The sequence below is a fragment of the Spermophilus citellus genome (genome assembly GCF_964194105.1).
Source record: "Spermophilus citellus genome assembly, chromosome: X".
NCBI lineage: Eukaryota > Metazoa > Chordata > Mammalia > Rodentia > Sciuridae > Spermophilus > Spermophilus citellus.
The window spans coordinates 127,987,524-128,009,228 of NC_138190.1; the positions used below are offsets into that span (position 1 = coordinate 127,987,524).

The 21,705-nt window shown below is 47.8% G+C and overlaps 1 long non-coding RNA gene across 1 annotated transcript in view; it reads right to left on the reverse strand.

Moving 5' to 3' along the window:
• Nucleotides 1-2,105: 2,105 nt before the first annotated feature.
• LOC308638774 overlaps nucleotides 2,106-21,705 on the reverse strand; it is a 33,724-nt gene continuing 14,124 nt past the window's right edge. Inside the window, exons 3-5 of the long non-coding RNA XR_014019920.1 lie at nucleotides 17,654-17,800; nucleotides 8,988-9,133; nucleotides 2,106-2,213 (exon numbers count right to left, since the gene is read on the reverse strand). This is a non-coding gene — a long non-coding RNA (uncharacterized lncRNA). The remainder of the gene's footprint in view (nucleotides 2,214-8,987; nucleotides 9,134-17,653; nucleotides 17,801-21,705) is intronic.

Sequence of the window (21,705 nt, forward strand, 5' to 3'; positions counted from 1 at the left end):
CTCTGTGAACCGCTGGGCAAGTAAAGAGAAGCAAAGTAAATAAATAATAAGGGAGTGGAGAAGGTACCATGGGGCAAATTAAATTCCCAAGAACCAGAGTAATGATGCCAGGGTGAGGATTCATGCCTCCACTTAATTCCAAATTAAAAACAAAAGCAGAAGAAAGGCCTGGGAGGCTGAAGCAAAACACCAACAGATGGAGGCCCTCCTGGTCAACCTACCTCAAAAGTTCACAACTTAAACCTGGTGCAGTAATGCAGACCTGTAATCCCAGAGGCTGGGGAGGCTGAGGCAGGAGAATCCCGAGTTCAAAGCCAGCCTCAGCAACTGCAAGGCACTAAGCAACTCAGTGAGACCCTGTTGCTAAATTAAACAATACAAAATAGGGCTGGGGATGTCGCTCAGTAGTCCGGTGCTCCTGAGATCAATCCCTGGTATGCCTCCCCCCTACAAAATAATAATAGGAAAAAAAATTTTTTAAACTGAGATTATGGCTCAGTGGCAGAGTGCTTGCCTCGTACGTGTGAGGCACTGGATTCGATCCTCAGCACCACATAAAAATAAATTAAAAAATAAAATATTGGTATTGTTTCCATCTACAACTAAAAAAAATTTTTTTTAAAATTATTAACCATGAAACAATGCAAAAGAAAAAGGCACCATTGAGAATGTACTCCAACAATGGTAGCAAAACCCAAGGTGAATGTTCCCTGGTGACTTTGTCTCTGGCTGGCACTTGTACAGAAAAGAAGAGCAGGAGAAGAGCACTCAGGATCCAGGCTGGTGGCCTCGGCTGGAGCACTCCCACCATCCTGAGGGAACAGGTAGCAAACACGGCGCTCCACTGAAGCCTCCCTCCCAGGAGACCTAGCTGTTGGGGAGGATCTGGCTTTTGTGGAGCAAGCTGCAAGAGGCTTGGGCTGCCATCTGGGCAGGACGGGCCACAATCCTTGAACCGACTCTGTCTCCCTCAGGGCCCTAGGAGAAGGCAAGGAGGCCCAGATCTGAGCCCAAGGATCTTCCAACTCCCTGCCTGCCTGATCTGACCAACAGCTCGGCCTCCTGGGAAGGAGGCTTGAATGAATGGGCCTCATTGCCTTCTCCCAGGGCCCTGAGGGAGACCTGGGCACTGGTGCTCTGTCAGCAAAGCACCTGGAGAGCCAAAGAAAGAAGAAAGAGAGAACCCTGGAGAGCCAGGGTTCCCCAGGGGACCAGTAACACTCTTGGGGGCAGGGCCTTGGTAGGAATCTGTGAGGACTGGACCAGAGAAACCCTGTCAAAGGCCAACACAGGTTACTGAGGGCACTTGCCTCGTGTTTCTCCATTGGAGCAAGACACAGAATGCCCTTTTGTGACATCAGTTTAATAGCGCATGGATCCTGCCTCGAAGCTGTGTGAGAACAGCAGGACAGGCCAGTTTTTTTGGCACCATTGGAGGCAAAGCTGGTGTCTCTCACGGATCTGCTTCTGCAAGACTCTGCCTTTGTGCTTTGGTCCTGCATGGCCCCCAACGAGGAGGTTGCTAAGCCCAGCTGGAACTTCAGCCCAATAGACCTGCTATTGGCCCTGCCTCCTTTACCTGCTAAGATATTCATGCAGAACTTATTCATGGGGTGGGACTCTATGAAATTTTTTCTTTCACCAGACTTGACTCCAGGCCCATTGTGTGTGCCTCTCCAATTTAAAAGGAAAAAAAAATTGTCAGAAGAAGCGACACTCCAGAAAGTGTGGCTGACCTGCATTTTCCTCAGTCTTGGGAAATGTGCTCCCCTGCTTAAATTTTCCTTTTGGGTTCTATTGGATACTAACGTGAGATCTAACATTCACAGTCCTGGGTTCCATGGCAGGACCACATTGAACAAACAATAACCAAAAAGTCAAAAAGGGCCTACCCTTGGGCTGGGGATGTGGCTCAAGCGGTGGCGCGCTCGCCTGGCATGCGTGCGGCTCGGGTTCGATCCTCAGCACCACATACAAACAAAGATGTTATGTCCGCCGAAAACTAAAAAATAAATATTAAAATTCTCTCTCTCTCTCTCTCTTTAAAAAAAAAGGGGGGGTCCTACCCTACTTCATCTTCCTTCTTTGTGAACTCACTTTCCACGTGACCACCTCTTCCCATGTCTGCTCTTCACTCAGCCTTCTTCTCTGGTGGTTCCTCATGGTATCCCGTTGTCTTGGGCTCTTGGATGCCAAAGCTCAGGTATGCTTGCCTAGGAAGGAGTAGAAAATGTTTACACCAAGGACATGGGGAAGAGGGAATGTAGGCAGCAGGACACTTGGTTGTGTGCCTGACTCACTTCCGTCCCAGATGTAGACCCAGGCACCAGACCTGGTGGGACCAGTGGGAGGCCTACAGTAGAAGCAGCTCTCCCAGGAGGGTCCAGATGGATCAAGACTGAATGCAGTATGATCCCTCCTTGCAGGACGGGGCATACTGAGGCACCTGTAGGCTCAGTCCTGCTGTCCCTAAAGCTCCACATTCTACAATAGGACTCTGCATTCACGGTGCTTTGCTCTGACCTGGCCTTAGACCAATAATAGGCCTGGAGGCCTAGATTGGTAATGGGACCTCAGGCACCCCAGGGTCCTGTCTTGGTCAGCTCCTAGGCCTTTCATGCAGGATGGGCTCAGGGGGTGGGGCTTCTTCAAAGGACTTCCTCAGGATGGTAGTATTGCCCCACAAGAGAGAACCAGCCTTCCTTTCTGTTGCTCTGCTTCTACCACGCCAATTTGAAAAATAAAAAAAGGAGAGAAAGAAAATCAAGCCAGTCATTTCCAGAAACTATGGCTCCTTGCATTTGGCTCAATTTGATGTAACATGCTTCACCATTACAAGTTTGGTTTTCATTTCTAGTGGATGCCAAACTGAGAAGGAATAGGTAAGACCCTGGCTCTTATCTCCAGGAAGGAAAGAAAGGGAGGCAGGCTGGAAGGAAGAGCAAAGCCAGGCAAATTTGCCACGCTGGCCTCCAACACGGGACTCACCCAGGAGCTCAGCTTTCAGTACCTGGTGCCTTTCATTATTCATCAGAAACCACACTGGGGCCTGAATTTCCTCTTCTTTCCTCAGAACTCTTGTTCTGGTAGAACTTCATTTTCCACAGGATTTCGTCCATTCAGGTCTTATTTTACACAGTGTCACTGGGTCTGGAGATCCCAGAGCATCACATTATCTCCTTGGGGATCAACTCTTTGGCTGAAAACAGACAACTGTGGAAGCTGCTGAAGCCGGAGGAGATCTTCTCTAGCCAACAACGCACCAACCCAAGTGGTCAGTGACCTGGACATGATCCAAGACCAGCAGGGATTCCAGCATTCCTTCTGCCCTAGTCTTAGGAATTGAATGTGAGGCCATAATTCCTCATGTGCCACCAGAAGAGGGCATGATACATCATTTTCTACTAATTAAACATGAGAACCGCACATGTTCCCATGGCATGAATACAGTTCCCCTATTTTCTGTGACTTTATGGGGACCCTAGGTTGTAGTTACTTTCGTAGATTTTATTGTAGATTTTATATATATATATATATATATATATATATATACACACACACACACACACACACACACACACACACACACACATATATATATATTGCTAAACATAGATGAAGAACATGCCCTTACATTATTTGTTTATGTATTTATGAAGTGCTATCCCTAATGCTCCATGTTCTACACTAGTACTCTGCATTTATAGTGCTTTGCTCTGGCCCAAGCTTCACTTAAGCTAGGCCAGCCATCTGCCACTGAGTTTTAGCCCCAGACACTCCATTTTATATTTCATCACATGATTTGTGACATCCTCTATAAGTAGATTCAGGAATGATGCCTGCCAGGGAGTCAGAAAACAGGTATGTGCCCATGAGAAAAAAAGCTCCATCCCCATACTTTTCATCAACATTTTGTCTCTCACATAAAATAAATTTCTACGAAATTTTAATGCATGGGTATACCCTTGTTGAGATTAGAGCAGATTTGCATTCACCACAGCTGACAGGACATAAGGTACATGAATATCACCACCACCAAGTCTCCCACCTCAAATTTCCCAGCCTGAAATCTATAGGGGAATGTTGAAAATAAACCCTCATCAATGGGGATTTAAAAAGGAGGCTCTCCTAGCGCTTTTGTTTCAACTTGAAAAGTTTCTTCATGGTATGGTTTCAGTGGCTTTGTCCTGGAGATCCTCTGTTGGAAACTCAATTCCCGAAATTATATCTTACAGGGACTTGAAGGAATACCGGCAGGTGATTGGCTCACGAGGACTCTGCCTTCATGCAGAGTCCGGTTCAGTCTACTCATACATTTATAGGTTTTCTTGGGAGTGACTTTGCTATAAAGGCCAGGTGCTACCAGGAAGCTTCCTGTCTCTCCTTGTGATGACCTCCTGCAGGTTATTACTTAGCAAGAAGACCCTCACAAAAGCTCAGTAGACCCCGACACCCTGTCATTTCTCTCACCTGGTCCCAGCACTCACAAAACTACTGAGGGAGGAAGACTGAGTGCAGTTCAACTCAGAACAGACTGAATGAGCAGGGCCCCCTTGAAGGTTCCCTCAGAGAGAGGGGAGGCCCAGGGGAGGATGGCACTCAGGCCTTGGTCAGAGTTCAGATGGAAAACAACAGGAGACAGGAGCTGGAGGCTGCTGCACTGGCGCCACGATTTCCAGTAGGTCCTGGGCAACACGGAAAAAGCCTGTCTCAGGCAGAATCACGACAGAAACCAAACCATTGGAAACCAAAAGCCACAAATACTGAAAAAGAAAAAGCAGCCTTGGGAGCTGCTTCCTCAGAACTGGGCAAAGGCCAGGGCGGCCATGTTGCCTGGTGCCTTTGGCTGGGTGGCGTTTTTTGAGACAGCCAGGGCGGGAGAGGCGCGCTCAGGCCCAGGGCTGGTGGCCATAGCTGGAGCTCTACCGCCACCGTGCGGAACCAGTTTCAAGACGCCCTGCGCCACTCAAGCCTCCTTCCCGGGAGGCCTCGCTGTGGGGGAGGACCCACGTTTCAAGGAGTGAGTTCCAGGCGGCTTGGGCTGCCCTCTGGGCCTCCTGGCCTTCTCCCAGGGTCCTGAGGGAGACTGGGCTCTGGCGCTGTGTGGACTGGAGCCGCAGGACCCACAGAGGGTTAATGCAGCGAGGTCGCAAGGACGTGCTAATTTCCCAGAAACAGCTGCCAGGGGCAGCTCTTTTGGAAGAACCTGTGCCCTGCTCTAGCCTGCCCCCCCCCCCCTTAGGACTTGCCCCGACCTGCCCCGCCCAGCCCCACCTGCCTACATTTTTCTCTCAAATGCTGTATGTGAGGTTTTCGGGAGGAGATCCTTGATGCATTTTAAGTGAACTTCTGCATAGGCTCCACCAAATAACAGCTCTCCAAATGGAAGCGTTCTGGGTGCTTGTCTCTAGCAGGTCGGCTGTACTGCAAGTTCTTCCAATTCTTCTCTGCCCTCCCCTTCAGGCCATCCTGGCCTCCAGACAATTGGGCCTGCCTGTGAACTACTGGACACACTTCTGATGCTGCCCTATGCCACCAAAAACTGACCTGTCCTCGGGCTCCACCTGGAAGCAGAAAGGATTCAAGCACAATGGCATGGTGACTTCACATAAGGGACTGCTATCTCTTGGTCCATGGGACCCGAACCAGAAAACAGTATCCACAAGTGCTTGCATTATCCTTTTCCAAGTGTCCCTCAGTGGCGGTCCACAAACTTGAGCACCGAGGCCCTGCCCTCAACTTCCTGTGAGAGCATCTCTAGGTTGCTGGGAGTCCCCTCTGTGCCCCTCTTTCTGCAGGTTTAGGCTGAAGTGCCACCAGTGCCCAGGTCTCCCTCAGGGCCCTAGGAGAAGGCAAGGAGGTCCAGATCTGAGCCCAAGGATCTTCCGACTCCCTGCCTGCCCGATCTGACCAACAGCTAGGCCTCCTGGGAAGGAGGTTTGAATGGCGCTGGGTGTCGTGAAACTGTTCCCGCACGATGGCAGTAGAGCTGCAGACATGGCCACCAGCCCTCTTCCTGAGCGCTCTTCTCCCGCCCTTCTTGTCTGAAAAAACGCCACCCAGAGAAAAAGGCTCCGGAAACCTGGCTCCCTTGTCATTTGCCCTCCATGTTGGAACAAGCTGTCCAGGATGCTTTTTTGTGTGTGTTGGAACTGGAATTGAGATTTTCAAAAACTTATTCATTTCTTAATATTGAGACAGGATTTTGCATGTTGGCCAGACTGGCCTCCGATTTGAGACCTTACTACCTTGGCCTCTAGCATGAGACTGCTTTCAGGTTTCATCAGTAACTACACTGAGGCCTGAATCTCTGATGCCCTAACAGGGCCTTTTTGATGTGCTCTGTTCCTGAAGCCCAGGCCAGGGTGTGCAGCTGACCTGGGAGCGCCCTCTGTTACTCACCTGAAGCACTGTGAGGCTTTTCTGTGGCTCATCAGCCACTGAGAAGAGCCCTTCCTTGCAATTACTGAGCCCCAAAGAGTGGGTTTCTTTCATGGACTATAAGCCGCTTGTGGATCCTAGTGCCCTGTACTTCCAATAAGAGAAGATATCCTACAGAAATGAGTTTTTAATATGCAAAGTGTTAATATTCTGGAAAGGGGTCATTCGTTCAACATTTAAATAATATCAAAATGAAAACTGTACAACTCAATAAAATAAACCACCTCTGATGTCAAGGAAGAGCTCGAAAAGAAAAAAAGGCTAATGCAGGCTCTTGAAGGTCCCAGCTTTGTGTTCTTGGTCCTTGGAGCAAGAAGAAGCATACCCTTTCTTTTTTTTTTTTAAGAAATTTGTAACTTAAAATACTTAAGAAAAACAATGATTTCAGTTACCAGCCTCAGCAGGTAAGAGTGAAAAGAAATTTGCTCCAAATAAGTAGAAGAAGAAAATAAAGGGGTGAAAATTGGTAAAGTGCTTGCCACGCATGCACAAGGCCATGGGTTCAATCCCCAGAATCACAAAAAAAAAAAAAAAAAAATCAAGGCAAAAAAGAACTACAAGGAGGGCTGGGGTTGTAGCTCTGTGTTAGAGCTCCTGCCTAGGATGTGTGAGGCCCTGGGTTCAATTCACAGTATTAAATAAATAAATAGGACTACAAGAATTACTATAATCCTTAGCAAGACTGAAGTAAAAGTAAACAACTATTATCAGAAACAAAAGATGCCACAGATGTTAAATATGAGAAAATATCCTGAACAACTCTGTGTATGATACGGGGAACTGAACTCAGGCGTGCTCTGCCACTGAACTAGACCTCCAGTTCTTTTTCTTTTATTTTGAGACAGGGTCTCACTGGGTTGCCCAGGCTGGCTGAATTTGTGATTCTCCGACTCTAGTGGCACCGCCCCCCCTCCATAGAAAATCTTAATTAAGCTTCTCCAGAAATCTTCACCAGAATTGAGTTCAGTGTGGTTAAACTTCCTATTTGCTGTTGGTGTATCTTACTTGGCCACTGACCTGAAAGAAATCACCACTCCAGGTGCTGAATGCCCCTTTACTAGTTTTTCACAAACATTTATGGAATATCCAGTATAGTAGTTTGCACAGTTTTGCAAAGTGTAAAAAAAAAAAAAAAAAAAAAAACAGATCCGTAGATGTGTACATTTCAAAGATAATAGAAGAGGATACTAATAGGGTTCCATGATAACAGCTGGCAGGGGGAAGAGAGGGGAGAAGAAGCTCTCCCCTTCTCAGGTGCTGTCCTTGAAGGGTTAACTTGCCAAGAACAGCCGAAGAAAAAGCTGTTTTTGTGTGAACTTCTACAGGCTGTGACCTTCTGAGCCCCTTCCCTTACACGCTGGGTATGAAGTTCTGAAACTGCCTGAAATCGGGGTTCAGGGCACTGAGAGATTACAGTGAAATCTTCACCCTCTGACCCTGGCTGCAGCCAAATAACCCTGCTGCCTGTTTCCTATCTGGTGTCCTGCCTCATATGTCTCCTACAACACTACCTCCACGTGCTAAGGTGCGAGAATTTCAGGCTTGTGCTACCATGTACGGCCATTAACAAATTTAACAACTTACTCGAAATGAGCAACTTTAAAAAATAAGTTTTCAAAAACCGACAGAAGAAGAAAGAAGCAGGTGTGGTGGCACACGCCTATGATCCCAGGAGCTCTCCAGGCTGAGGCAGGAGGTTCATGAGTTCAAAGCCAGTCAGCAAGTCAGTGAGACCCTGTCTCTAAATAAATACAAAAAAGGGCTGTGGATGTGGATCGGTGCTTAAGTGCTCCTCGGTTCAATCCCCAGTACAAAAAAGAACAAACAACAACAACATCAAAAACCAGAAGACGAAGTGGAAAATCTGAATACACTGATGATATTCATAACTGAACGGAATTCATGGTTTAATGCATACCTTAAAACCTGGGGATATAGATAGCAAGTCAAGGGATGCCCTTTCTTGATGTCACTGTGCACGTGGATCCTTCCTCGCAGTGTGAGAACAGCAAGGACAGGTCTGATCTGGTAGCACCTCTGTGCTTTCTTCTGGTGTCCATCATTACCCAGGTTCCCCACCAAGACTCTGCATTTGTGCTTTGTTTCTGCCGGAGGACACATAGACGTTGGGACGCCAAGCTTGAACCTGCCCCCTTGGACCTCCCAGGGGCCCTACCTTCCTCACCTGCAGGGGCTTTAGTGCAGAAGAGCTCTGAGCTCTGAGCTATGGGCTCTGAGCACTACGAAACTCTGTCCTCGGGATGGTAGTATTGCCCCACAAGACAGAACTAGCCTTGCCTCAGGTACTCTGCTTCCGCTCATCCAATGAGGGGAAAAAAAAAAACAATTCCAGAACAGAGGAAACACCAGAAACTATGGCTGCCTTCCTTGCATTTTGCTCTTTTGAGGAAATGTGTTCCACTCCTAAGATTTGGCTCTTTTTTTCCACTGTTACCGGGTTTCCCGCCAGTAACACTTAGAGGAAGAAAGAGAGAGAGAAAAAAAGGATAAAATTAAAAGTGATATTGAAGACCTCAGCCACTCACCCCATGGCACCTTCTCTCTTCCAGAACTCAGTTTCCATGTCACAAGTCTTCCCCTTTCTGCTCCTCACTCAGTGTTGTTTCTACAGCATTTCTTCATGGTATCCACTTGTCTCGGGCTCTTGGAGGCAAACCTCTGGCATCCTTGCCTAGGAAGGAGTTGGAAAATGTTTACACCAAGGGCTCAGGGAAGCAGCAACGTAGGCCCCAGGACTCTTGGGTGTCAGCCCAACTCACTTCCTTCTCAGGCTCCCTGGACTCCTATTCCATTGGGACCCAGGCTCTAGGCTGGGTGGGCCCAGGGAGAGGCCTCCCTTAGGTGCAGTCCTTACACGGGGGGTTCAGAGAGCTCAAGACTGAATGCTCTACAATCCCACCAGCAGCGACATGTGCATGGGAGGGACCATCAATTCTTCTCCTACAGTTGACAGATGTTCTCTCACGACTTCATCATCTGACCCTAGAGCACAAGCGTTTTCCCATATCACAGAATGGCCTGTGACAGCTTTCCCTGGCTTTACCCTGCATGTCTATGACTGCTTGTCACCTACAGATGGGTCATGTCTTTTGTCTTTGGTAACTAGGACATGAAACTTGCAAAGGATTCAGAAATCAGCCATGTTCGGAATGAGAGAAAACCACCATCATCAGACATCATGTGAAACACCCATAATCTTTTGCTTACTCAACTCCAATTTTCCTCAAACATTCTGGGTGTTAGAATGTTTCCAGATACTTGCAACTATTTTATTCTGCCAGCTGCCAGCTGCCTCTTCATATTGTTGGTCAGCCCCTTTGTGGCAAAAGGAGATGACTTCCTGAGCACCCATCTGTCTTTTATTTCTGCTTTCAGCGTTGTTTTCAAGAAACCACTCCCAAATCCAAGGATGGGAAGATTTATGCCTATATGTTCCTCTAAACTTGCATAGGTTTGGCTTCTATAATAATACCACTGATACATTTTAAGCCAATTTTTTGCATAGGCTCCACCAAATAACAGGTTTCCAAACTTAGGTTTGAGTTGATCCTCCTGGGTGTTCTTGGTGCTTGTGTCTCTAGCACATTGGCTGCACTAGAAGAACTTCCAATTCTCTGCCTTCTCTTCTGACCACCCTAACCCTTAGACAATTGGCCTGCCTGTGACTTACTGCACACACATCTGATGCGGCCCTGTGCCACCTAGAACTGTCCTGCCTTTCTGTTCCACCTAGGGGCTGAAGGGATCTGAGCACAACACCATGGTGACTTCACGAAAGGCATTGCTACCTCTTGCACCAAGGAACCTGAACAACAAAGAAGTATCCACAAGCGCCTGCATGATCCTTTCAGAGTTAAGTCCACAGAGCTTGGCACCTAGGCCCCGCCCCATGACTTCCTGTGGGACCACCTCCTGGCTGCCCCTAGTTAGCTCTGGGCCCATCCTCTGCAGGTTCTGAGGTGAGGGGGCGCCAGTGCCCTGGTCTACCTTAGTGCCCTAGGAGAAGAGAAGGGGGCCCAGATCAGAACGGAAGCCTCTTAGAACATCCACCTGGGCATATTTGCCCCACAGCTAGGCCTCCTGGGAAGGAGGCTTGAATGGCGCTGGGTATCTAGAAACTATTTCCGCACGATGGCAGTAGAGCTGCAGACATGGCTACCAGAACTCATCCTGACCGCCCTTCTCCCGCCCTTCCTGTCTGAAAAAAACGCGGCCCAGAGAAAAAGGCTCAGGAAACCTGGCTCCCTTCTTTTCTGCCCTTTGTGTTGGAACGAGCTGGCCAGGATGTGTTTTTGTTTTGGAATTTGGATTGGGATTTCCAAAAACTTTTTCAGTTCTTAATTTTGAGACAGGATTTTGCATGTTGGCCAGACTGGCCTCCAACTTGAGACCTTCCTACCTTGGTCTCCAGCAGGGGACTGCTTTCAGGTTTCATCAGAAATCACACTGGGGCCTGAATCTACTCCTCCTTCCTGAGGACACCTGTCCTGGTGGAACTTCATTTCCATAGGATCTGGTCCACTGGAGTGTGGCTCAGTGTTACAGGCTCTGCAGATCACAAACAGCAAACAGCCATCAGAGGAAAAATCCCTGGGATGAAAGCAGACAACTGAGGAAGGTGCTCAAGCTGGAGGAGATCTTCTGTGGCCAACCAGTCACCAACCCAGGTGGTCAGTGACCTGGCCATGCTCCCAGGGCAGTGGGGATTCCATCAGTCCTTTGGTTTTCTCTTCTCCTGAACTCAATGGGGGGGGGGGGGGGGCAACAATTTCTCATGAGCAATGGAGGAGGGCATGTGACTTGTATTTACTTTTGCGTTCATTTCCATCCTTGTCTTCTCATTAAACGTGAGCAATTAACATTTTCCCATACCATTAAATGCACGTCTACTACTTACCTGCTCCCTGGGGTGTGTATCTTTATGTGTTTTCTGAATATTTTGTTCCTTATAAGTGATATTTCATCACATGGCTTACAGAATCATCTCATTGGCAGTTTTAGCTCTCTTCCTTCAACAGTATTTTCCCTTCAGTTCATTTTATTGACTGATTGATTCATTGATTTTGTACCGAGGACTCAATACGGGGATGCTGAACCACACAGCAACATACCCAGTACCCTCCCGGCCCTCGATCGATTAACTTTTTATCCTGACACAGGGTGTTGCCAACTTCCTGAGGGCCTCACTGATTGCTGAGTCTGGCCTCAAGTTAACATGCCTCGTTCCTTGGCAGCTCATGTTGTGGGGATTATACTTGTGGGCCACAAAGCCCTACTTACTCATTAGTGCTTTGAAGAGTGATGTTTGACAAGGAATCCGAAAATGAGCACGTGCCGAGAAAAAGAAAAGCACCAGCAGTAACCTTCCAGAGGACCCATTAACCTTTTGGATTCTTTCTATGTATACTGTTAAATCTATACCCACATTTGTGTAGAGTTAACCTCACTTGAGGGGAAAAAATACTGTAATAAATTGGAATTAATGCCCCTAGTATCATTTAGAGCACACTTCTGTTTAGCACAGCTTTCAGGAGCTGAAGAACATGAACTCTCATGAATGTCATCCTTCCTAAAACTTTGTTTTACCACATTTGAAGCCCAAAGGAGAAAGGTGAAATTCCTAGCCAATAGGATCACAGGTATGCACCACTGACCTGGAGTTTTAATGGTATTGATGGAAACCTCAGCATGGAACAAACATTGAAATGACAGCATGACTTATCTCTGAAAGGGCAGTGTGTGTAGGGCCTGTGGGAGGTGAGTGGCTCATGAGGACCCTGCCTTCATGCAGAGATCAGTCCATTCATGGATTAATAGGTGTGCTCAGGAGTGACTTTGCTATCAAAGTCAACTCTCTCCAGCGGGACTGCTCTGTCTCAGGATGGCCTCTTCTATGTTAGGATGTAGCCCAAAGACCCTCACCAATGGTCAAGCATATCCCCAGGCCATGTTCGTGGACGTTCCTGTCTCCAGCACCATAAGCTAAACAAATTTTATTCCTTTTTTATCTTTGGTACTGGACGTTGAACTCAGGGGTACTTAACTACAGAGCAACATATCCAGTCATTTTCTTCAAATCATTAGGATTTTCTATTTTCGGACAGGATTTATCCAAGTTACCTAAGGGTCTCCCTAAGTCATAGCAAGATTACAATTTGCGATTGCCCTGCCTCAGCCACCCAGGCAGCCAAGATCGTAGGCATGTGCCAGGCACCTGGAGACATTTTATTATTTAGAAAATTCAACCTCCAGGTTTTTTTATTTTTATTTTTTAATTGTAGATGGACATAATAGCTCTAATTTATATGTTTAGTTTTTTTAATGTGGTGCTGGGGATGGAAACCGGTGCCTCACATGTGCTAGGCAAGCACTGTACCACTGAGCTACGACCTGGCCCTCTAGGATTATTATAGCAACAAAAAAAGTTGCCTAAGATACGTGATTGATATACCTGTCAGCTCTATAGAATTTTTTTCAAAATTATCAAATATGTTAGAAATAAAGTCAAACACACTTGACTTTTTCGTTTCTCTGATCTGGTGTTAGCTCTGAGAAACCGCTGGGTAAGTGACACCAAGCAAACAATAAGGGAGTGCACAAGGTAGACTTGCAAATTAAATTCCCCAAAACCAGAGCAATAATGTCCTCTGAGGATTCATGCTTTCGTTTAACTGCAAATGGAAAACAAAACCAGAAAGGAATGGGAGGCTGAAGCAAGAATGCCAAAAGATGAAAGCCAGCCTGCTCAACCTACCTCAAAATTCAAAATTAAATCTGGTCGTGATGACACAGGCCTGTGATCCCAATGGCTCATGCCTGTGATCGCAGCGGCTCAGGACGCTGATACCTGAGGATCCTAAGTTCAAAGCCAGCCTCAGGAAAAACGGAGTCACTAAGCAACTCAGGGAGGCTCTGTCTGTAAATAAAAAAAAAAAAAAAATACAAAATAAGGCTAGGGATGTGGCTCGGTAACCTTGAACTCAGTCTTTGGTACATCCCTTAGGAAAAAAACTGGAATTTAAAAAAAAAAAAGTTAATAACAATGAAACAATGCAAACCAAATAGACACCATTAAGAATATTTTCCAAAAATGGAGGCAAAGCTCAAGTTGACGGTTCCCTGGTGACTTTGTCTCTGGCTGGCACTTGTACAGAAAAGAAGAGCAGGAGAAGAGCACTCAGGATCCAGGCTGGTGGCCTCGGCTGGAGCACTCCCACCATCCTGAGGGAACAGGCAGCAAACACGGCGCTCCACTGAAGCCTCCCTCCCAGGAGACCTAGCTGTTGGGGAGGATCTGGCTTTTGTGGAGCAAGCTGCAAGAGGCTCGGGCTGCCATCTGGGCCTCCTTGCCTTCTCCCAGGGCCCTGAGGGAGACCTGGGCACTGGTGCTCTCTCAGCAAAGAACCTGGACAGCCAGGGTTCCCCAGGGGACCAGTAGCAGCCAAGAGGTGGTGTCACAGAGGTCTTGGGGCCAGGGCCTTGGTAGGAATCTGTGAGGACTGGACCAGAGAAACCCTGTCAGAGGTTAATGCAGGCTACTGGGGGCACTTGCATGGAGTTCCTCACCTTAGAGCAAGACACAGTATGACTCAGACCCACACCAAAGGCTCAGCAGATGCCCACATGCTGCGTTCTTAGAAATGCCAATCTCCAGAACCATGAGGCCGAGAAATATCTACTCTTTACAATTTACTGGACTTCATGGCAACAGAACCTAAGACACATCAACCTGTGCGTACTGGTTCTCTAGAAGCCAGAATGCATTTATGCCAGTGTTTCCAAGCTTCTCAAGTCTTAAAAAGAACATAAAACAAACCGAACCCTGTCATTTCTCTCACCTGGTCCCAGCACTCACAAACTACAGAGGAGGGAAGGCCCAGGGGAGGATGGCACTCAGGCCTTGGTCAGAGTTCAGATGGAAAACAACAGGAGACAGGAGCTGGAGGCTGCTGCACTGGCGCCACGATTTCCAGTAGGTCCTGGGCAACACGGAAAAAGCCTGTCTCAGGCAGAATCACGACAGAAACCAAACCATTGGAAACCAAAAGCCACAAATACTGAAAAAGAAAAAGCAGCCTTGGGAGCTGCTTCCTCAGAACTGGGCAAAGGCCAGGGCGGCCATGTTGCCTGGTGCCTTTGGCTGGGTGGCGTTTTTTGAGACAGCCAGGGCGGGAGAGGCGCGCTCAGGCCCAGGGCTGGTGGCCATAGCTGGAGCTCTACCGCCACCGTGCGGAACCAGTTTCAAGACGCCCTGCGCCACTCAAGCCTCCTTCCCGGGAGGCCTCGCTGTGGGGGAGGACCCACGTTTCAAGGAGTGAGTTCCAGGCGGCTTGGGCTGCCCTCTGGGCCTCCTGGCCTTCTCCCAGGGTCCTGAGGGAGACTGGGCTCTGGCGCGCTCCCAGCAAAGAACCTGGAGAGCCAGGGACCTGAGGGGACTAGCAGTGGGCAGGAGCTGGTGTCACAGGAAGTCGTGGGGCGGGACTTCGATTCGGAGCTGTGTGGACTGGAGCGGAGGGACCCACAAAGACCTAATGCAGGGAGGTCGCCCTGGCCCTAGGTGCCCAGCGCGAGGAGGGGCTGAATTCCCGGAAGCCGCGGCCAGGGGCAGCTCTTTTGGGAGAACAGGAACCTGAGCCAGGGCGTCTGTTTCCTGTGTTGTTGCTGCCGCCACCTGCTGGGAAGAGGAAATTTTGTGTGCAGGCAGCAGCTAACTCCAGGAGAGCTGGTCATGCAGTGACAGTTGTGCCTGGCTACTGGGTCTGCACTCATCAGGGGCTGAGGTTGGCTAGGCAGCCCACTGACTGCTGCAATACCTGGCAGCAGCATCTTCCCTCAAGAGATGAGCAACCTACACCCCAACCCCCGCCCCTCCCCCCCCCCACAGAGTGCCCAATGGCTAGGCACTGGAAGGACAGGCCACAGCCCTTGGACAGGTGTACTGGGCTACCTGCGGGCACTGGAAGGTCCTAAGGTCCCTGCGGGCCCGAGTCCCTCTTAGAAGGGCAGCCTGTTGCTCTCCGAACCCCATAATAGGGCATTTCCAGTGTATTCAGCTATGGGGGCCCAGGCCCCACTGAGCAGCTGACCTGGGAGCGCCCTCTGTTACTCACCTGCAAGGCTGTGAGGCTTTCTGTGACTCACCAGCTACTGAGAAGTGCCCTTCCTTGCAATTACTGAGCCCAGAAGAACAGGTTTCTGTCACCTACTATAAGCTGCTTGTGGATCCTGGGGCGCCCCATGGACTGCTGGATGTGAGCCCTCAAGGGGAGGTGGATGACTATCTTTTCCCTCGTGCCTTGTACTTCCAATGATAGAAGATGTCCTACAGAAATAAACGTTTAAAATGCAAAGTGTTAATTATCTGGGAAGGGGTCATTCATTATAACATTTAGATTAATAAACACGGAAACTTTACAACTCAGTAAAATAAACCACCTCTATACTCTTGTCAAAAAAAAAAAAAGAAAAAAGAAAAAACAAACAGGAAAAAGGCTAATGCAGTCTCTTGAGGGTACCAGCCTTGTGTTGTTCCCCTTGGAACAAGAAGGAACATGCACTTTCTTGATGTCACTGTGCAATGGCACGGGGATCCTTCCTCACAGTGTTGAGAACATCAAGGTCAGGTCTGTTCTGGTGGTAGCTGTGTGCACATTCCTGGTGTCCATCATTATCCAGGTTCTGCACCCAGACTCTGCATTTCTGCTTTGTTTCAGCCTGGCGATACAAAGAGGTTGCGAAGCCAAGTTTCCTCAAAAATTCTGAGTGTGAGAATGTTCCCAGGTAATTGCAACTTTTTTTCTCTTATTCTGGGAGCTGCCTTTTCCTATTGTTGGTCACTCCCTTGGAAGCAAAAGGAGATGACTTCCTGACCATCCAGTCTGTCTTCTCTCATTTCTGCTTTCAGCAGTGTTTTCAAGACACCATTGCCACATCCATGGACAGCAAGATGTAGGCCTACATTTGTCTCTCAAATACTGTACGTGTGGTTTTCATGAGGAGATCCTTGATGCATTTTAAGTGAATTTTTGCATAGGCTCCACCAAATAACAGCTTTGCAAACGTAAGCGTTCTTGGTGCTTGTCTCTAGCAGATCGGCTACACTGCAAGTTCTTCCAATTCTTCTCTGCCCTTCTCTTCAGACCACCCTGGCCTCCAGACACTTGGGCCTGCCTGTGAACTACTGGACACACTTCTGATGCTGCCCTATGCCACCAAAAACTGACATGTCCTTTGGGCTCCACCTGGGGGCTAAGGGATCTGAGCACAACAGCATGGTGACTTCACATAAGGGACTGCTATATCTTGCTCCAAGGGACCTGAACAAGGAAACAGTATCCACAAGGGCCTGCATTATCCTTTTCCAAGTGTCCCTCAGTGGCGGTCCACAAACTTGAGCACCCAGGCCCCGCCCTCAACTTCCTGTGAGAGCATCTCTAGGTTGCTGGGAGTCCCCTCTGTGCCCCTCTTTCTGCAGGTTTAGGCTGAAGTGCCACCAGTGCCCAGGTCTCCCTCAGGGCCCTAGGAGAAGGCAAGGAGGCCCAGATCTGAGCCCAAGGATCTTTGGACTCCCTGCCTGCCTGATCTGCCCAACAGCTAGGCCTCCTGGGAAGGAGGCTTGAATGGCGCTGGGTGTCGTGAAACTGTTCCCGCACGATGGCAGTAGAGCTGCAGACATGGCTACCAGAACTCATCCTGACCGCCCTTCTCCCGCCCTTCCTGTCTGAAAAAAACGCGGCCCAGAGAAAAAGGCTCAGGAAACCTGGCTCCCTTCTTTTCTGCCCTTTGTGTTGGAACAAGCTGGCCAGGATGTATTTTTGTTTTGGAATTTGGATTGTAATTTTCAAAACTTTGCATTTTGCTCAATTCTCGGAAATGTGTTCCACTCTTAAAATTTGGCTTAGTTTCCATTTGATATCAATATGAGATCCAATATACAAGCCCTGGGTTCTGAGCCAGTAGCACAGAAGCAGAGAGAGAGAAAAGGACAAAATTAAAAACAAAAAACTTTAAGGGCTGGGCATTTGGTGTAGCATTAAGGCGTGTGCCTAGCACATATGAGGCACTGGGTTCGATTCTCAGCACCACCACACAAAAAGTAAATAAATGAAAAGTCTAAAAAGTCACGGTGTGCATCTACAACTAAAAAAAAAAAAGGAAGAAAATCAAAACCATTAAGACCTTAGCCACTCACCCCATGGGCACCTTCTCTCTTCCAGAACTCTGTTTCCATGTCACAAGTCTTCCCCTTTCTGCTCCTCACTCAGTGTTGTTTCTACAGCATTTCTTCATGGTATCCACTTGTCTCGGGCTCTTGGAGGCAAACCTCTGGCATCCTTGCCTAGGAAGGAGTTGGAAAATGTTTACACCAAGGGCTCAGGGAAGCAGCAAAGTAGGCCCCAGGACACTTGGGTGTCAGCCCAACTCACTTCCTTCCCAGGCTCCCTGGACTCCTATTCCACTGGGACCCAGGCTCTAGGCTGGGTGGGCCCAGGGAGAGGCCTCCCTTAGGTGCAGTCCTTACACGGGGGGGTTCAGAGAGCTCAAGACTGAATGCTCTACAATCCCACCAGCAGCGACATGTGCATGGGAGGGACCATCAGTTCTTCTCCAACAGTTGACAGATGTTCTCTCACGACTTCATCATCTGACCCTAGAGCACAAGCGTTTTCCCATATCACAGAATGGCCTGTGACAGCTTTCCCTGGCTTTACCCTGCATGTCTATGACTGCTTGTCACCTACAGATGGGTCATGTCTTTTGTCTTTGGTAACTAGGACATGAAACTTGCAAAGGATTCAGAAATCAGCCATGTTCGGACTGAGAGAAAACCACCATCATCAGACATCATGTGAAACACCCATAATCTTTTGCTTACTCAACCCCACTTTTTCAATCCATAGATACAAAGTTGTATATCACGAGATACTACAATAACGTTGCATTGAAACTTGACAGTGTTATGCCTTGTGCTTAGACACCATATTTTCCCTTCTGATTATTGGGCAGTGTTTGGCATACTCCCAGCATATTTGAAAGACTTGGCTTAGCAGAAGGTTTAAAACCTTCACAAAGTTCTCATATGTATTGGCTTGGTTTCTACGAAATATTTCACGTTTATTAACAGTTTTTCCCATAAAATCCTTCAACAGATATATGTGTGCATGTGTGTGCGTAGATCTATATAACACATATGCTTCTTTGAATAATGCTCTCCATATCGTATTAATGTGTAAATAATTACATACTAAGACAATATTCAGCTTTTAAAAATTCCTACTTCCAAGACAACGAGGCAAGAAAACAAAAGTCCACATCTCTCCTATTTGGACACCAGGATATATGCCACCATGGCACCTTGCCAAGGAGTGTTCCCTGCGCTCACAAGTCGCTATCCACTTTCATTAAAGTCTCTTTATTTACATGGAAATAAAACTAAAGATATAAATGCCTTGCCCAAGATTGTCATACTGCATGACAATCCTTCTAACAGTGACCATCGGCACACAAATACACAGCTTTAAAAATGCTGCGTTTGCTTATGAATGCATGCACCCACACATTGCACATTTGTGTTTCTCTGAAGATAAAGGGCACCCTGTGTCATTTCATGCAGTCTGCGGCATCACTGTACACCACTGGCACATATCCACTTCCGTATCAAGTTTGGAATGCTTGAAATTTCATACTTTCGCTACAAGAACTTTCAGGAATCACAAAGTGGAAAGCCTATGGCAGGGATATCACAGGGAGCCAATCCCACTTCCAAAATGGGTATAATCAGGCGAATCTTGGGGAAAGGAACCCTTGGACACACTTGGCGGGAGGGTATGTTAGCACAGCCACAGTGGAGATCAGTATGGAGGTTCCTCCAAAACGGGGACAGGAACCACCATTCCAGCCTGCTATACCATTTTTCTTTTTGAACCAAGGGATTATAAAGTCGGCACAGTATTGTGATACATGCATACCCATCTTGATAAGAGCACAATTTACAAGTTATGGAACCAGCTACTTCATGAATTCTGAGTGTCAGAAGCTTTCCAGATAATTGAAACTACCTTCTCTTATTCTGTTAACTCCATCTTCCTGCTGTCAATCATGTCCTTTGAGGCAAAAGGAGAGGACTTCCCCACCATCCATCCTGTCTTCTCATAGTTCTGCTTTCATCACTGTTTTCAAGAAACCACTACCAAATCCCAGAAGGGGAAGATTTATGCCTATATTTTCGTCTAAAATCGCATACGTTTGGCTTTTATATTAAGAACGTGGACACACATTTAGTGAATTTTTGCATAGGTTCCACCAAATAACAGCTTTCCAAGTGTAGTTTGGAGTGTTGATCCTTCTTGTTCGTGGTGCTTATTGCTCTAGCACATCGCCTGCACTAAGAGTCGTTCCTACTCTCCTCTGCCCTTCTCTTCAGGGCATCATGGCCACCATACATACAATTGGGTCTGCACGTGACTTACTGGAAACACATCTGATGCTGCCCTGTGCCACCTTCAAGTGGCCTCTCCTTTTTGTCCCTGTCCTGGGGGACAAGGGACTCAAGCACAACAGCAAGGTGACTTCACAAAAGGGAGTGCCATCTCTTGCTCAAAGGAACCTGAACAGGAAATAAGTATCCCTGAATGAACATACTAGTGGATTGACTCTGAACCATGTACAGCCACAGGAAGGAGAAGTACATATATTTGTGTACTATAAGTCCAAATGCATTCTACTACAAAATAAATTATTAAAAGAAAGAGAGAGAGAAAGAAGGAAAGAAGCATCCAGAAGCACCTACATTATCCTTTTCACTGTGTCCCTCAGGCCCAGTCCACACAGCTTGACATTGAGGCCCCGCCCCACAACTTCCTGTGGGAAACACCTCCTGGCTGCTGTGGGTCAAATCTGGCCCCTTGCTCTGCAGGTTCTATGCTGAGGCCGCGCTAGTGCCCAGGTCTCCCTCAGGGCCCTAGGAGAAGGCAAGGAGGCCCAGATGTGAGCCCAAGGATCTTCCAACTCCCTGCCTGCCGGATCTGCCCAAGAACTAGGCCTCCTGGGAAGGAGGGTTGAATGGCGCTGGGTATCTAGAAACCGTTCCCGCACGATGGCAGTAGAGCTGCAGACATGGCCACCAGCCCTCTTCATGAGCGCCCTTCTCCCGCCCTTCCTGTTTGAAAAAACGCCTCCCAGAGACTAGGGCTTAGGAAACTTGGCTCTCTGGCCTTTTGCCCTCTGCTTTGGAACAAGCTGTCTAGGATGCTTTTTGTGTGTGCTGGAACTGGAATTGAGATTTTCAAAAACTTTTTCATTTCTTATTTTGAGAGGGGATGTTGCATATTGGTCAGACTGGCCTCCAACTTGAGATTGCTTTTGAAGCTAGGTTTGCAGATAGGTAATTAGTGTAGTTAGGTAAATCAGGTGTAATGTAGAGTAAGATAAACAAAATGGAGGCCATTATAGAGAATGGAGTCCAGGAAACCAGAGCAGCACTTGGGGAAATTGAAATGTTAATGTCCCCAAGGCCCAGAGCCCATCCTAAGGAAATGTTCATGAATCAGCTGGCAGCAAACAAGGAAGTGGTAATCTAGAGCTGCCCAAGGCCCTTCCTGCCCAGATTACCCCTCAGCCCACCTATATCTACCACCTTTTGGGGCTTCCCATCTGCATTCTATCACTGAAAGACAAAGGGAAACAAAGGACATAAGTGTAGGAAAGCTGAAAGAAGACCTTAGCTGTAAAAAAAAAAAAGGGAAGACCTTGCTCTTCCAGGGATTTGCCTTTTGGGTCCCTTTTTGCCTCTGGGGAGAAGAAACCTATAAAGAGAAGAAACCTCTGCTGTCCTTTAATACAGCTTCTACTTTCCACTCTAAACTCGCCTAGGCTTGCTTCTCTGGTGTTGTACTTCAGCATTTGGGGAAGCAAGGTCTTGGCACCGGTAAATAGTGGTAACACTTTCAGGTTTCATCAGAAACCACACTGGGGCCTGGATCTCCTCTTCTTTCCTCAGGACTCTTGTCCTGGTGGAACTTCATTTTCCACAGGATCTCCTTCGTCCATTCAGGTGTGGCTTACTATACTCAGTGTTCCTGCCCCTGGAGATGACATAGCATCAGAGGATAAATCCCTGGGATGAAAGCAGACAAGTGAGCAGGCTGCTGAAGCTGGAGGCGATCTTCTGTGGCCAACCGGTCACCAACCCAGGTGGTCAGTGACCTGGCCATGCTCCAAGGCCAGCAGGGATTCCAGCATTCC